Raw genomic sequence first — 16,210 nt, forward strand, 5'->3', positions numbered from 1 at the left:
AAATACTATTTGGCTGTAAAAAATGTCATATCATTTGCAGCAACATGGATGGAACTGGAAGTCATTATGTTAAGTGAAATAAGCCAGGCACAGAAAGACAAATATTGCATGTTTTCACTCATATGTGGGAGCTAAGAAGGTTTATCTCAGGGAGGTAGAGAGTAGATTCGTAGTTCCTAGAGGCTGGGAACAACTGAATGAGGGATGAAGAGAGGTTGGTTAATGGGTACAAAGATACAGTTAGAAAGAAGCATTAAGTTCTAGTGTTTGGTAGCACAATAGGCTATATATAATTAACAATAATTTATTGTATATTTCAAAATAGCTAGAAGAGAAGATTTGGAATGTTCCAAACACAAAGAAATAATTAGCGTTTGAGGTGATGGCTACCCCAATTGCCCTGATTTTTTATTCTGTAACAATAAAAAACCAACCAGGCTGCAACAACCTTATTAATAGTAGTAATACTCTTACTGTCCCTATTTTACAGATAAAGGAACTAAGGCACAGAAAAGTAACTTGCCCAAGTTCACAGAGCTAATAAGTAGCAGAACTGAGGTTTCAACTCAGGCTGGCTCTAGAGTAGGTGCTCTTAACTACTGTGATATGGTTGCTATCAGAAACAATGCTGCAATGAATGTCTTAATTTCTTATTGTTTCCTTAGAAAAATACTTAGAATGAAAATGCACCCTTTTTAAATGCATTGGCAATTGCTCTTCAAAACGTTTGTACTTTTTGCTCCTACAAACTGTTTATTGACAGACCTTAGATGATACTGGGCGTTATTAAAATTTAATCTCACACTGTTTCAACTTGTATTTCTCACTCACAATTCTCTGAATCTACTGAAATTTTTTCAGTCTTCGTCTTTCATGACCACGCCATAGCATGGGATGACTGATCACTCCTTTCTCTTGCTGTTCTTTACTGCTTCGGTGTGATATGACCCTCAGCTACTTCCCTCTAACTTGTATTAACATTCCTCCCCTGACTCCCTCACTGATTCTTCCCTCTGACCTCCTTTTACATTTTGGTGTTTCTTCACTCTCCACTTTATCCTCTTCTCATGTTGCAATCTCCCTGGGAAATCTCATCCATTCCCATGACTTTCACCACAATTTAAATGCTAATGCCTCATAAATCTTTATCTCCTTCCAGACATCTCCGTTAACTCTAGACTTATACATGTAACTGTCTATTAGACATCTTCACCAGGGATATCCTCCAGGCTTTCAAAAACTGAATATGTTTAAAATTGAACTGGCCATTTTTCTCCTGAATTTGATTTTACCATCATACAGCCAAACACCTAATAAGAGAGTCATTTTAGATTTGAGTAATGATGATAACAAAGGTTTTGAATCTGACAACCCTGGGTTTGAACCCAAGGTATGCCACTTAAAATCTGGATGGCCTTGAGAAAGTTGCTCAAACTCTTTAAACTTTATTTTTGTTACTATAAAATCAGAATAAAAATACCTACTTTGCAACACTGTTGGGAAATTGAAATGGGATGATGTATGTTATACTGTGTATGTTCTTTTGGGAGTGCTTGACATATTAAAAGCATTCAATAAAGAGTATTGCTATTTTGGCAGTGATGTTTTACCTCTCACATCCAATCAGCTTCTGAGTCCTATTGTTTCTAACTCTGTAACCTCACTCCAATAATCTTTCTCTCTTTACCATCCCTGCCGATAATGCCTAATTAAGATCTTGTCGTCTCTGCTTTAAGGGTTGCAATTTTCTCTAATTCGATGGTTCTCAACCTCTTTTTTATTCCTGATATCAACACACAGAATGGAGGAAGTTCACATGTATGATGCTCCGTCAGGCATACTCCATGTTAAGTACAATTCTAGAAGTTTAGGCTATAACTCCACCCCCTTGTTTCCCATTCCAATAGGAAATATACTAGAATATACTGGGGAAAAAAGTAAGAGCAGAATTAGCAAAGAGGGAAACTTGAATCCACTCCAGTTTTTTGTCTTGTGCAAATGTGAGTACTGTATTTCTAGTAGCAAACTGCTTGCAGCATAACTGTGTGCCAGTATACCATGGGTGAGCTTTGCCTTAGCTAACTTCCTTCACTAACCCTCTCACCCCACACTAATTCCATTCCCTACACTATTGTCAAAGTAAGTAGTTTCTATTATACAGACTTTACTCTGTGCCCTGAATTTTCTATGAGACAAAATACAACTCCCATTAGCTTGGCGTTTAAGATCTTTTAGACCTATCCTTTTCAGCTTTTTCAGGCTTTCCTTTTTATACACTCCACCAGACATACGTCTCTTGAAACAACAAAATAATGGCATTTTCCATCTCCCATTTCTCCCTTTCCTGTCACTCCTCACTCCACAAGAGTCTGCCTTAAGCTCTAGACCCTCCCCTGCATGTACCCTCAAATATGGGCACCCACGACCTATATACTCCTAAATCCATTGGGCATTTTTCACTTAGTAGCAATGAACACGTTGAACACTTCCTTTCCTCCTAATTATTTGGCTTCTCCTTTATTAATCTCCTTTTCTGGCAATTTTTCTTCTATTTATAGTTCAATTTTCTGCCCCCAGGACTCTTTCCTGAGCAGTTTTCTTTTCTTCAATTCTCTTTACATTCTACTAACTCTCTTTGGGAAATCCACTCTACTCTTTATGATTTCAGTTACTATCTATGTGCAAGTGCCAAATAATCCTCTATTTCTAAGCTTACCTCTTTCCTGAACCCTATATATACAATTGCTCATAAGACTTTCCAACTTAAGGGTCTCGTGCATGATATAAACATAGTGTTTTCAGAAGGGAATTCCTCATCCTCCAACCCTCCCTAGCCAACCTCTTTTTCATTAAAGTTGCACACTTGTATAAATGACACCACTCACCCAATTTCTTCAGTGAGAATTGAGGAGATATATTTGACCTCTCCCACTATTTTTGACCCCTACAACTAGTTACCATATCTTGTTGATTATATCTCACAAATATCTCTAAAATTCATCACATAATGACAATCCCATTGCAGCCATCTTACCCCAGGCTGCCATCATCTCTTACCTAAATTAATTAATCTCTTGGCTCCAATGTTGTCCCACATCAACCCATCCTGCTCTAGGCTCATCTATTTTTCTTCAAATCTGATAACATAATCCCCTAACTTAAAACCCTTCAAGATAAAGTTCAAAGACTTATTATCACTTTTAAGGCTTTCTAAGATCTAGTTCTGGCCCCCACTACCAGCCCAGATGACGTACCATGTGTACTTTCACACTATATGGTCCAGCTTGTATCTGGACCTCTTGTGTCTCTCTCTCTCTTTTTTTTTTTTTTTTCTTTTGAGATAGCGTCTTGCTCTGTCGCCCAGGCTGGAGTGCAGTGGCACAATCTCGGCTCACTGCAAGCTCCGCCTCCCAGGTTCACGCCATTCTCCTGCTTCAGCCTCCCAAGTAGCTGGGGCTACAGGCATGAGCCACCACGCCCAGCTAATTTTTTTGTATTTTTAGTAGAGTCGGGGTTTCACCGTGTTAGCCAGGATGGTCTCGATCTCCTGACCTTGTGATCTGCCCGCCTCCGCCTCCCAAAGTGCTGGGATTACAGCGTGAGCCACCACACCCGGCCTCTTGTGTCTCTTTTTGTCTCTGTTTTGCTTACATTGAATGCTCTCTTGTCCCTACCCCTTTTCTTTGCCTGGCTCAATCTATTTCAGAGTTCCTATTCTCCAGGATTGATCGTATACTCCACTGTAGATTTCCAAGGTCTTAATACTTTCCATACCATAACATATATTTCTTTACTAGAAGCCCTCTTATCTCATATGGTTGCTAATATTAAAATAGACTCAAATCTAAGAAGCATAAGATATTTACATTTCTTAAACATTTATTTTAATATAATACAGTTATACATTCATTCCCCTATTTTTTAATTTAAGGATATAGCCTTTAATTTGGAAACAGGTCAGTTGACTGAAGATCCAGACAATCTTTCTTTACTATAGTGTACCATCCATAATTTCTAATTTCACTATCTTTAAACTAAAAAAACACATTTGCAAGCCAATCTAAATATGAACTTTCTGGATTATTAAGTTTTTTTTTTCTGAGTCTTTGCTCATTTTATCTCCTCCACCTAATTTCATAGGAAAGTTTTTAGCAATTTTCCTTTATTGAGTCTTTCCAAAAAATTCAAGTTAATTTTCAAAGAAGCAACTCTTTCATTTTATACTCTATTTCATTGAATTATGGAAGCAATGTTATTTTTATTACATGGTTATAATACGAAGTCAACTGGCAATGGTTTGGGAATAAACACAACTAATTCTTGGCAAGCATGCAATGGCACCAATGAGAAAAATGTGTAGGTTTACTGGAGCGTCATCTACTGGCTGTGAGCTTTCACTGAGCCCTGAGTATTAATCAGAGTGTTTTGCAAAGGAAATTGATAATATTGGTTAATTTGCCAAGTCAGTTAAATGGAGATCTATTAAGAGCACTTCTGTTAACATAGCTGTCTCTCTTTCACATTGACTATAAGCACTGTGATAACAGAAGAAATACGCATGTCTTAGAAATGACCATCTCTTTTGTATTCATCCCTACCTTCACTACCATGTACTGGGCACACAATAAATATTTGCTGAAGGAATAAAGAAATGAGTGAATGAATATATTAAGAAATATCTAGAATAATTACATCCTTCCTCCACTGTAGCTCAAGTGTCAATGCTTAATACTGCTTGATTTTCCTGAATGATTTCTCTATCCTCCAAAGTAAAATATGTAATTTCCCTTTTTCTGCCTCCAATGTTCCTGCACTTACTGCCACTTTAAAATACTCTAACATCTGATTTTTTTATTTCCCATTACATATCTATTACATATCTCTTGAAGGCAAGAAATCGTTTGTATTTTTATATCTTGTTTTCAATATTTAAATGACACATGCCATTTCCATTCTCAAATTAATTGATAAATACATGAATAAATAAAATAGCTGTGCCATATAGTTATCCTTGATATCACTTTAGATGAGGAAACTGAGGCTGGAAAGATTAAACGGCTTAAGTAATATTAACAAAGCAAATAACTCTTGGGACCTCCTTGCTCTGTGTATGTCAAAGCTCATGCTCTCTTTCAAATCTATTACATCTCTTTGAATCAGCTAGTAAGATGAAACCCCTTCTAGAAAGTAAAGACTTCCTGGCCCCAATCAATTCTTTTCACTTGCCACCTGCTTGTGAATATTAATATTGCTTTCACTGGATTTTAAAAAATAGACTCCTAGGTAAACAGTAAACAAGAGAGGCAGAGGCCAGAATGCTCAGAAAAAAGGGATACAAACTGGCGCAATAAGGATTCTATGGTCTGAAGCAGAGGTATGTGGAAACTGAGGTGGGAAAGTGATGGTAAAGCAAACCAGACCCAAGTATATTGGTTTATCTTATGGCAATACTGAACCCATGGAATGAGAACATTTGTATGAATTATCCATGCCATTGTTTTCCTCCATAGAAGATATCATATTTCCCATATGTGGTTTGGAGAGACTTCCTGGAGTAGATTGATTCCAAATGTATCTTGAATGGTAGGGAGAATATGGCTTAGTGTTTGGAAAAAGGGATCTAATTTGCAGACTTCAAGGCCAGTGAGATTGAAGAAGCTGATTCAAATAAAAAATAGGCTTACTTGAAGGAAGAACAAGCCATTGTGATGTTATAGTGAGGAGTAGAGAAACCCCATAGAATCATGAGAAGGACAGAACATCTTTTTGTTAATTATTTTCCTGGACCTCCAACTCCATACCACTGACCATCACATTCATCTTTAGTGTTATCCAAATCAGATTGGCTAATTTTCATCTGAGTTCTTCAGACATCATATCTTGTGCCAAATATCTTAGCTCTCAAATTCCTAACTTCCTATTTTAGAAAATTCAGACCAAAATCAATTCTCTAGTTTTCCAAACACTTGTTACTGATTTTCTTTCCATACACTTAATAATGTAGAGGTTCAACAACTTAGTGCATTGCATCACATATTAATTGTCTTCTATATCATCTCATTGAAATGCATCCAGGATATACTATTGTTCTTCCCACCTCTATTCATTTTTTTTGGTTTTATTTGGCAAGGAAATAAGGCCCTATGGCTACTTTATTCAATATCATTATCTCTGCAACATAATTTCTTTTGTTTATTTTTCTTATTTTAGTATTTATAAATTCTCTTACTGTTCCACAAGTTCAGTGGGGCAGTGGTCTAACTTTTCCAACTATCAAATCACTTTACCACAAATTTACTTTCTCCTACAACTGAATTGGCAATCTTTAGTGAAAAATTGTAAATATGAAATCATATAAAAACATAAAATAATAAATAATTTAAATGATATTTTATAATTATATATTATAATAATTTATAATATAAATAACAATTTATATACCTTATTTCAATGTACATATAAATCTTTGTATTTAAATCCCTGGTCCATCACTTGTTAACTCCACAGCTTTAGGCAAGGCCGTTAAATCCTTTGAAGTCTCTTGTTATTCCATCTAGAAAATACAGATGACAATGGAATTTCCATCATAGCTTCGAAGATGAAATAAGAAAAACATGGAAATTATTATAGTGACTACCACATAACAAGGACTCAATAAAAGGTAGCTGTGGTTATTGTTATAAAGCAGGAGTATTTATATAGTTCAATGTAATTATTAGGATAGACCATAGATCTGCTTTTGAGCCCTTGAAATGTAGCCCAAATTGAGATATGCTATAAATGTAAAATATACACTGGGTTTCAAAGACTTAGTATAAAAAACAAAGAAGGTAAAGTATATCACTAATAAGTTTCTACATGCATACATGTTGAAATGATATTTTAGATATATTGGATTAAATTAAATGTTAAAATTAATTTTGTATGTTTTAAATATTTTTAACATGACCACTGGAAAAATTAATTACACATGCAGCTTGTATTTGTGGTACACATTACATTTCTACTGTACAGTACTGCTATAAATAATAATAATTATAAACCCAAGAGTGGGTTTAGTTTTACTTAGAAATCTTGTCATAAATTTTCTCTCATGTAAAATGTTGTCACCCATAATGAACTCTTATAAATTCCTACATAGACATGTAAAATATTTTGAAATATTTTATTATAGGATATATAGAAGATGTTCTCTCTTAGGATTATTAATTTGTAATGACATGTTAATATATTATAATTTGATATAAAGGCTCTTTTTATATCATATTTGCAAGATATCTTCCTTATGTAGCCAGTGAAAATAATAATAAAGATTTACTTGGGTATCATATATTTATGCACCCAGTTAATTTACAAATGTGGGGGTAACTGAAGACCTGTATGATAATAGATGGGAAAACTTAGTTAATTTTGCTAAAAGGAATGCAGTTTACCAGAAGATCAGCAATAGATTGTGGTTAAAAAGTGGTCCTAGAGAAGCCTGTGTAAGTAAAAGACATTGTCTAAAAGCTGTGTGGGGATATAGGGTTGTTCTATAACTGTACATCCTGCCTCTCAATGTGACCTTGAGCATCACGGACTATGACGAAACCCTAGTTTCTAGTCATGTGACCAACTAGTTGTTAAGAAATCAGGCTTGTATAAATAAATTCACCCAACGATTCATGCTGAAGGCCTCAGATTCCATTTCTATAAATTGAGATGCTCTCTGATAACCTCCAGCTCAAAAGGAGATGATAATACATGACACATTCAAACAGGTAAGTGCAAATATATACCTACTTTTTACATTTGTATATGTACTACTTTACCCTATACCTCACAAAAAAAAAGAAAACAAAAAAAACAACAAGAAACTGTCTGAACATTTATGACAGAAAAGGTACATGCCTAGACTCCTCAGACCCCTGCTGAGGTATTCAGGGACTCCCTGGACCAAGCTGTGCTCAGTGGAAGTTTGGGCTCTCTGGTTCTGGTCTTTGTTTCTGTTTCTAATACACATTCATACTCAAAGGAACTGAAAATTGAGGTACATTTATCTTAAAATTACTCTGTACCCTGATTTCCACCTAAGTTTTTAGTTGTCTTTCTGCAAACTTCCCAATACAATTTTAGAATCTCTCTTCAATACCCCTGTTTCCATGAGTCTATTATTTGCCACCCAAACCTTCTCCTACTAGGACTCCCAGGTAACTTGTACCTCTGGTTTTTTTGTTTGTTTTTGTTGTTTTTTTAGAGATGGGGTACCACTCCGTCTCCCAGACTGGAGTGCAGTGGCACAATCATAGCTCACTGTAGCCTCAAATTCCCAGATGAAAGCGATTCTCCTGCCTCAGCCTCTGATGTAGCTAGGACTACAGGTGTGCACCACTGCACCTGGCTAATTTTTAAAATTGTTTGTAGAGACGGGTTCTCGTTTTGTTGCCCAGGCTGGTCTCAAACTCCTGGCCTCAAGTGATCCTCCTTGGCCTCCTAAAGTGCTAGGATTACAGTTGTGAGCCACCTCATACTGCCAGTACCTATATTTTGACCCTTGGTGACAGCTTTTCTTTATACTAATTTTCATATGAATCTTATTCCTTCTACTGAAGGAATTCCTTGGTATAACTTTTCTTATACTTTGCAAACTCCATGAGTTTGACTTTAACGTTTTCTATTTTAGTGTACTCTCCCTAGTTGATCTCCTCAAATCTGTAGCTTCAATTACCATAAATATACATATGTATATATAGTTATACCTTGTATAACAGCATTTTAGTCAACAACAGACCACATATAGGATGGTGGTCTCATAAGATTATAATAGAGCTGAAAAATTCCTATTGCCTAGTGATCTGTATTACAATTGACCACTATATTCCATATAGTAATGCTTAAGGTCTCACTAAGAGGCAGGTTATACAGTTATAGAACAACCCTATATCCCCACGCAGCTTTTAGACAATCTCTTTTACTTATATAGGCATCTCTAGGACCACTTTTTTGTACAAGTTTGTAGCCTAGGAGCAGTAGGTTATACTATCTAGGTTTGCATAAGAACTACATACATACTCTGTACTGTTTACACTGAAATTGCCTAACAACATCCCTGTCGTTAAGCAACACATGACTGTATATGCATTTATGTGTGTGTGTGTGTGTGTGTGTGTGTGTATGTGTATGTATGTGATCTAAGCCCAGATCTTTCTCCTGATATTAACCTGGTATTTCTAATTTCCTACTAGATATCTTTACTTGAATGTGATACTGGTATTTCACACTCAACAGGTTCAGCATGTTCATCACCTTTCTACTCCTTAAATCTATTTTTCCCCTTGTGTTTTTTGATGTGAGTAATGGCACCACCATGCACCTAACCTCCCTAGTCGGAAACCAGGGTATCATCCTTAATTAACCCCCCTTCCTCACTACCCACATACATCCAGCACAGAGCAGTCCAGTACTTTCCGCCTTTTAAATATCTTTGGAATCTGTATCTCTCCACTTCCAGACCACTCCCATAGCACAAACCACGATTATCTTTTTCTAGGATTTACTGCAGTAGCTTCTACTTCCAGTCTGGCATCCCTCCAATCTCATCTCATATTGAAGCCCAAGTAATTTTGCAAATCTAATCATATCACTTCCAAATAGAGCCTCCATTGGTCCTTGTTTCCCTTGGTATAAATTCAAATTCCTTGATTTTGAAAAACAAAGCCCTAACATGCAACTCTACTCAACTCTCCAATTTCATCTCTTGTTCTCATCTTACACTCAAGCCATACTGAACATTCAATTCTCTGAATGGAACCATTCATATTTATTCACTCTCTGTTTCTGTCATTGTCTCTCTTGGACTCTTCTTGTCTTTCCCTGTCTGCCCCACTGTCTCTTCCAGGACTCTGCAGATGTCTTTCCTCTGCTTAGAACATGTTTTCCATTTTCCCATTTCATCTTTCCCTCTTTGTGAAATTTACTTTTGTTTATCTTTTTGAACTCAGCTTAGTTGTGACTTCTACCAGGACATATTTTTCTTAGTCTCAGGCTGAATTAGGTTCCCCACCCATTTGTTTCCACAGTATATTTCTTTCATATTTATGGCAACAATTACCATGTTTTATGATGCCTAATTATTTGTTTGCTTCCTCACTGTAAGATTTTTGTATCCTTGAATACAGGGATTGTGTCTTATTCAATATTATGTGCTAAGCACCTAGACAAGCACATTGGAAGTACTGAATAAATGAATGAACTTCCTACAGTATTTAGTCAAGGGGCTTGCATGCAATAAATACTCTACTTCCTAAATTTTAGATAATTTTTTTGTGGACACTGTAACAGGAACCAATCATTCAGAAAGAAAGAGATAGTATCGAAAGAAAGGACAAAGCTTATGATCTACCCAATTTTCCAAGTAGACTCAAATTTAATGTTGAGATATAAATCATCTGCACATTCTATCCTTGTCTCATCCTACAGGCTAATTCTTCAGACTTTACTTACATTTCTCCAAGGACACAAAGTGGCCTTGCTAGGAATCCCAGAATAAATAATGTCGCTGAGCCAGAATCCTAGAAAGAATATGTGGCTACGTCATTCCCTACTTGTCTTTTATTCCTCTAGTACTATTTATCAGGTAACGTTTTCAGGGTTCTCACAAGAAAAAAAGCAAAAACCTTATATCTTTAAAGGATAATATTTTACTCCCTTCACCTTGAACGTAGGTTTAAATTAAAATTAGGTTGAATTTAGATTTAAATTTAGGTTTTAAAATGTGTACATTCTTTCCTAATCTTGAGATACTCTGTTTTATATTACTCAATGAAATGATAAGGTTATTTTTTACACTTAGACCCATTATAGTTTTACTTTACTTATAGTAAAATATTCAAAGGCCTTGCTGTCATGAAAGGTATTGCTACATATAAATCAGGTCTGCTTAGTAAATAGTGATAAATGAGGTAAGATAAGTCATTCACTCTTACTGTCATTCAGATGGCCAATGATGGAGCTGTCCTTGTTTCTCCAAATAAGTTTTATTATGGAGTTCTGCCATAATAGTCTGGACAAACGGAATGAATTTAGGTCTCATAGACCAAAACAAATTTAGAAGTGTAAAACCATCACTGGGCCAATTCTCCCAACTATTGCATTTGTAATTTACATGGTCTCAAAATATTGAAAATTAGTCTTACAAACAAAAAAAAGTACCAAAAAAAGGCTTTGCTTCTGAGAAATACGAGGGTTACTTATAACCCAGCATACACAGAACTAAAGAACAAACAGCAGATAAATAGAAATGAAAAGCCTGCAGATTTAAAACATAGCAAGTGGCCAGGCGTGGTGGCTCACGCCTGTAATCCCAGCACTTTGGGAGGCAGAGGCAGTTGGATCACCTGAGGTCAGGAGTTTGAGACCAGCCTAGCCAACATGGCAAAACCCCATCTCTACTAAAAACACAAAAGTTACCTGGGTGTGGTGACGGGAGCCTGTAATCCCAGCTACTCAGGAGGCTGAGGCAAGAGAATCACTTCAACCTGGGAGATGGAGGTTGCAGTGAGCCCAGATCGTGCCATTGCACTCCAGCCTGGGTGACAGAGCAAGACTCTGTCTCTAAATAAATAAATAAATAAATAAATAAAAACATAGCAAGTAAATAAATTATACTACTTGTTCCCTAACCCTATGATGGTGTATTATTATAGGTGATCCTTGCTGCCCAGTGGCAGGTTGACAGGTTGCTATTACTAATACATGATACTTGGATGTGCCTAATTGCCATGGGACACTAGTATTGCCCAAAGCTACTTATAAACTTCCATGTGATGACTAATAATTGTACTTGGGTTATACACACATTGGAAATGTGGCTGGCAAGACCTACTGATACTCATATGAACCATGTGAGTACAGAAAGGAAAATACATACCCTTCATTATCTTGCTCATTCCTGGTAGTTCTCAAGCGCTTCCTTTTTTTTGAACTGGGCTGAACATGCCATGTTTATATTCTAAGAGTCAGATAAAGGAGTATAATATAATTAACCCAAACATACAGAATATCCTAACATACTTATGACAGATTGCTTATTAAAAAATCCCACATCATTAAGATAATCTACATTGATGGAAAGACATGTTAGTACGTTTTTTATATAGCTCAAATTCACCACACCATATCAAGCTCTTTAGTGTTAAGATTTTGTTTTCTATAAACTATGAACCAGGATAAATTAATCATTCAAAATATGTTAACACAAATGGGCATTAATTAAAGCTGAGAGATATCATATTGAATATGGTGGCTAGTCTCAATATGATTAAGCATCTCAATATGATGCTTAATCATAATTTTTAAGAGTCAAAAAGACTTTTTTTTCTAATTAGAGCAGACAATGTGTCAGCATACTGTAGTTTGAATTGACTATATTATTGTGCACTCATTTTTGGAATTTCAAGTAAAAACAAGAAAAAGCATAAGGGATCTAATACAGAGCTCATCTTTATTTCAAAAGAATTAGGTGATGACCCATTTCATATCTTAAAGACCCAAGAAAGCTACTTGAATTCTTCAAGGCAAATGAAGAATAAATTATTTCCTTTACCCTTGCCTGTAGCAGAATTTTTCTCATGCTTGTTATGTGATCAAGTGATCACTTTCTTAGCTATAATCAGACTTGTCAAGACATTAAAGAAGAAAGCAGCAGACTCTGGGCTTCTACATGCAGCTTGGAAAACGTATTAGTGTTATGGTATAGCCAAACTCCCATTTGTTAGGATGACTAAAAAGTAATTTGGCTAACAGCTTGGAAAAACATGAGTCATTTGCTGCCCCAGTTTCTTTTTTCCCCTTGAGTGTTATCAAATGATAGTAATATATATGCATGTTACAATCTGATACAAATAAACAAACAAACAGTGAAGGGAGGTGGGGTGGGGAGGGGCTGTGCAAAGGGGTGGAGTGAGGAGGAGTGGGGAGACAAAGAATAGACTGTTTGAAGGCCAAAAAAATGTTATTTACTTACATTAGAGAAGTAAGACAAGGAGAACATAATGCTAGGTGTTACTACAGCAACCATCCCTTGAAGACTGGGGAAACTTGTCTTGGCTTTGACCAAATGGTAGTACATGTCTCATTCCTAAGGATAGACAACATAAGGCTGGATTTTACCATAAATATATCACTCATTTCACAAAGAACAGAGTTGGGGTTGAGGGTGAATCTTGATATTGCTCTATGCTACAGAATTAACAGTAAAGAGATAAATTAGTAATAGGTTTTAGCACCTAAGAAGAATAAGCACAATCTCCAGGCTGCTCATTGAATTTGGAAGACATAATGACAATGATATCACTGAAAACACTAGGATATCATTGACAGAACTTCCAGAACTGATAAATTCATAGATTTAATGATGAGTCAGGTGAAGGTTTTCAAATGAAGAGCAGGCAAAAAACAAAGTATAAATATTAGAAAGTAGATTCTGCAATGAAAGAACTAAGGAAAAAGAGTATGGGGATATAGATCTAGTGATTTAAAAAATGGCAAAGAATTCCATCAACTCTGAAGGAAATTTTGTAACTAATCAAAAGCCCACATTTATTTAAATTAGGTCATTTATTTAAATTAGGTCTTTAGAAGACCAAACTAGGATAATTTATTCATTAAAAAAAATTTCTGCAACAATATTTTAATTTCAAATGATTTTTGCCTTGCTACTTAATACTGTATTTCTCAGTCCTAATGACTGTGCCAGTGAGTTCGTTTGGGATAGTTCTGTTTAAAAATTAAAAAAGCAAAACACTTTTAAAGTATGCCTGCTGATTCTCTTATTAATTGGGTTTATCAATCAAATGGTGAATAAACTGGTTTAGAAATTAAAACACTGAACTAAGTATATGTGGAATTAGAGTCTAGTTTTAGATTTTTCACTGATTGGGGTGCTTATGAACAAAATCACAACCAACCTGAATCTGTTTCCTTGCCAATAAAATGAAGATAAATTATCAGATACCCTACACTTTCTATGAGCATTTTGAGAGTGAATTAGATAAAGTCAGGAACAATCGTGCTCATTTGCAAAGTACTTGCAAAAAGGGGGGTATAGTTAAAACTCACATATTGTGGTTGCATCAAATTTCTCACATTGAAAAAGATTGTGTTTTATTTAGAGTAATCAGAATTGTGACAGGGTCAAGAAGAACAGATAGATGTTAATCCAAGTATTTTAAGCTTTTATGTCCACAAAACCAGAACCAATATGTGGGCCCAGGGCATTGATACAAAATGAACTCTGTTGCCATTCCCTCTTAGCTAAATTCTCCTACTTCCTGATCAAGGGATTTCATTAAATACTCCCTCCCGGTGGAGACAGTTGATTCTGATTCCAACTCCATCTGGTGAGGTGAAATGGCAACACAGTGACTCCTCCCTCTTCTACCACAGGCTTACCAAAGGCCCAATGAAACCCAACACAAATACCCTTAGGTTACTTCCTTTTTACCTTTGGTTCTTCCTCTTGCTTCTTCGCAGACATTCCATTTGGTTTGATGATCAGGTTCATACAGCTCTTCTAAGGATTTCTAGAACAAACAACTCAACACCAATATAGGCAGTATCCATTTGCACTGCTTTGAGGGATTTGTCCTTTGCCTGACAAATTTCAAGTTAGAAGCACTTGGTCTGATTCAAGACAGTTTAGGATTATAAAGCAGCAATAAGAGCAAGAAGAAAAAGGCTACCACATTCATATTTCTCAGACTGAACACATCTTTATTTTCCAGGATCTCCCCCAGGTTTTACCCATTTTTATAAGGGATTATGGATGTCCAAATAAGTTTGTCCTCTTTGTCAATTTCTCCCATTTGCCAGTTAGGCTATTTTATTGAAACCTCTCCATTGGGTATTGTGCCAAACAGGAGAAAAGTAGGAAAATTCAAATTCACCAATTGTTACCTTCGCTGGAACCTCTAGTGAGAAGTTAAATAAACACACTGGGAAATTTCAGTAGGGGTATTAACAAAAAAGGGGATTTTCCTGGAAGTTTAACGGGTCCATTTGGAACCCCATAACAGCAGGAGGGGAGGGTTGCTAAAATGCTAGATGAAATCCTTTCACCATGTGGTTCACACCCCAAGAACAGTCTTCTGGCTTGAGCATGCTGATAAAAAGTCTTACAATCATATCAAGATTTAAATTATTTATAATTTCTCTGACCATACTGCAATTGAAAAGTCAAGAGCATATGGCACATTTTTCAAGAAATCCTTTTCATTTGGCTCCTGTTGATATAATACACCAGGGGAATTTGATATTCCTTGCTGATCTTAAAGGAATCCTTTATAAACTTAACACTGGAGGATGATTTGGTTTTTCTTCTTTTTGCTTTGCTATTTCACTTCTTTACATCCTCCCCTGCCCAAATTAGGTTAGAATTTTGAATTATGATACAGTCAAGGCAGGAAAATTTCATTTGAATTTATGGTATTTTTCATTCTGTGTGACACGTGGAAGTGAAATTACTGGGGAATGTGATAAGTATCCATGAAATTCTATAAATACAGATCAGTGAGGAAAAACTCTAACAGCTATCTCAAATGTGATGGTGGAGTTCAAACTGGCCTGAAGGATAGTGGATAGCTAACACTCAATAAAATGAATTTGCAGTCATATATGCCCTTTTGCATTTCTGGTAATGAAGATGTTTATAACAGAACAACCTTCTCATGGCAAAAGATAAATTACATTTGTAAAATCTAAGAAACAAAGAGATGTGTATGACTCACGTAGTGATTGTACAACATGAAGCAGAACTGGCAACCAGTTTTTGCCAGTGTGATTGAACAATCGCTATGACTTCTTAATTTTATCTTTGTCTGACTTCTAAGAAATACTGGTTTCTATAGCAGTAGTGTTATTCTAGTAGTGTTATTGACCGTATCAGAACACTCAGACCTTTTGTGTAATTTAAGTGCACTACTATGCTCTTTGGAGTAAGTCACAATTTTCTTTCCTAAGGTCTATTTTCTTATATAGAAAGGGGATAGGCTCTGATGTACACTCCTCTTTTTTAAAAGTGAAATAAGATATGTATGAAAGCTGTCTAAAGAGCAGAGATGTCATTCTTAACAAATCATGTAATACTTTGTTCTCTGCTCTGGTGGACTATATAGTAATGATGGAGATGACTAACGATTGAGATGTAGATTGCAGATATCACACGTATCCAAAC

The sequence above is a fragment of the Pongo abelii genome, chromosome 11 (assembly GCF_028885655.2).
Source record: "Pongo abelii isolate AG06213 chromosome 11, NHGRI_mPonAbe1-v2.0_pri, whole genome shotgun sequence".
NCBI lineage: Eukaryota > Metazoa > Chordata > Mammalia > Primates > Hominidae > Pongo > Pongo abelii.